This window comes from Chiloscyllium plagiosum, chromosome 24 (genome assembly GCF_004010195.1).
Source record: "Chiloscyllium plagiosum isolate BGI_BamShark_2017 chromosome 24, ASM401019v2, whole genome shotgun sequence".
In the NCBI taxonomy this organism is placed as follows: Eukaryota; Metazoa; Chordata; class Chondrichthyes; order Orectolobiformes; family Hemiscylliidae; genus Chiloscyllium; species Chiloscyllium plagiosum.
The window spans coordinates 7,763,812-7,766,067 of record NC_057733.1 but is presented as its reverse complement, the minus strand read 5'-3'; positions in this window follow the sequence as shown (position 1 = coordinate 7,766,067).

The following is a 2,256-nucleotide window of genomic DNA, read 5'->3' as shown; positions in this document are numbered from 1 at the left end:
AGATGGGAGGTTGGCCTTTGTGATTGTCCGGGCCGAGTTCACCGCGCTCTGTAACCGTCTCTGATCTTGAATGGTACAGTTGCCATACCAGGTAGTGATACATCCAGACAGAATAGTCTCAATGGCACACCTATAAAAGTTGGCAAGGGTATTTGCCATCATGCCAAATTTCCTCAGCTGCCTGAGGAAGAAGAGATGTTGTTGGGCCTTTGGAACCAGTGTGTCCACATGAAGAGTCCAAGAAAGCTTGTTGTTGATGACCACTCCCAGGAGCTTGTCACTCTCCACTCGTTCCACCTCTGTGCTGTTAATGTGTAGGTGGACATGAGTAACATCCCCCCAAAAGTCAATAATGAGTTCCTTGCTTTTGCCGGCATTGAGAGCTAGGTTTTTCTTGGTGCACCATTTTTTTAGATCTTCCTCCTTCCGTCTGTAGCCTGTTTCGTCACCATCTGAGGTTCGACTGACTATGGTGGTGTCATCAGCGAACTTGTAAATGGCATTAGTCTGGTATTTGGCGATGCAGTCATGGGTATACAGTGAGTATAGTAGTGGGCTGAGTACACACCCCTGAGGGCTCCAGTGTTGGGTGTTAGTGAGGATGAAATATTGTCCCCTATCTTCACTGTGGCCTGTGGGTCAGGAAACTGAGGATCCAATTGCAGAGAGTGGGGCTTAGTCTGAGATCATTAAGTTTAGTAATCAGTCTCGAGGGGATAATAGTGTTGAGGGCTGAACTGTAGTCAATGAGTAGGATTCTTACGTAGCTGTTCTTGGTGTCAAGATGTTCTGGGGAGGAGTAAAGAGCAAGTGATATGGCATCTGACGTGGATCTGTTGTTCCGATAGGCAAATTGGAGTGGGTCAAGAGTAGTGGGGAGGCTGGAGTTGATTAATGCCATGACCAGCCTTTCAAAGCACTTCATGACCACTGACGTTAGGGCCACTGAGCGGTAGTCATTGAGATATGCTGCATGAGCCTTCTTAGGCACAGGGATGATGTTGGCCTCTTAAAACAGGCAGGGACAGTGGCCTGCTGCAGGGAGAGGTTGTAGATGTCCGAGAAGACCTCTGCCAGTTGATCTGTGCTTACTCTGAGTGCACAACCTGGTACTCCATCTGGTCCAATTACTTTCCTTGGATTCACATGAAGGAAAACTGACCTGACCTCTGACACAGTGACGGTTGGGGTAGGTTCATCAGGACCTGTCGGAATAGGTGTTACCTCTCCATCGAAATTCTGCTCAAAGCGAGCATAGAGGGTGTTCAGATGATCCGGGAGAGATGTGTCATTGTCTGCTATCTTGCACTGTCTCTTTTTCGAACCTCTGATGTTATTCAGTCCTTGCCATAGTCGCCAGGTGTCTGTCTGGGTCTCTAGTTTGGATCGGTATTGGTCCTTGGCTGTCTTAATGGCTCTGTGAAATAAAGGGTGACTTGGTGACAGACACTGGCTTCTGTACAGTCATTTCAGAGGTGTATGGGCCAAATACTGGCAAAATTTGACAAGACAAATGTAGGATATCTTGTTGCATTGGATGAGTTGGATAGAAGTGTCTATTTCCATGTTGTACAATTTCTATGACTCTGCAAATTCCTCCTCATATTTATCTTAAATGTACAATCCTTATACTAAGATTATACCCTCTGGTCCTGGACTCTCTCATGCAGAGAAACAATCTTTCCATATCTACCCTGTGACGTCCACTCAGAATCTTATATGTTTCAATATGGCCATCTCTCATTCATCTAAACTTACAATATATGTTAATGTTAATGATATAGAAGATGATATCAGCAATAACATTAGCAAATTTGCTGATGATACAAAGCTGGGTGGCAGGGTGAAATGTGAGGAGAATGTTAGGAGATTACAGGGTGACCTGGACAAGTTAGGTGAGTGGGCAGATGCATGGCAGATGCAGTTTAATGTGGATAAATGTATGGTTATCCACTTTGGTGGCAGGAACAGGAAGGCAGACTACTACCTCAATGGAATCAATTTATGTAAAGGGGCAGTACAGAGAGATCTGGGTGTTCTTGTACACCAGTCAATGAAGGCAAGCATGCAGGTACAGCAGGTAGTGAAGAAGGCTAATAGCATGCTGGCCTTCATAACAAGAGGAATTGAGTATAGAAGCAAAGAGGTGCTTCTGCAGCTGTACAGGGCCCTGGTGAGACCACACCTGGAGTACTGTGTGCAGTACTGGTCTCCAAATTTGAGAAAAGACATTCTGGCGATTGAGGGAGTGCAGCG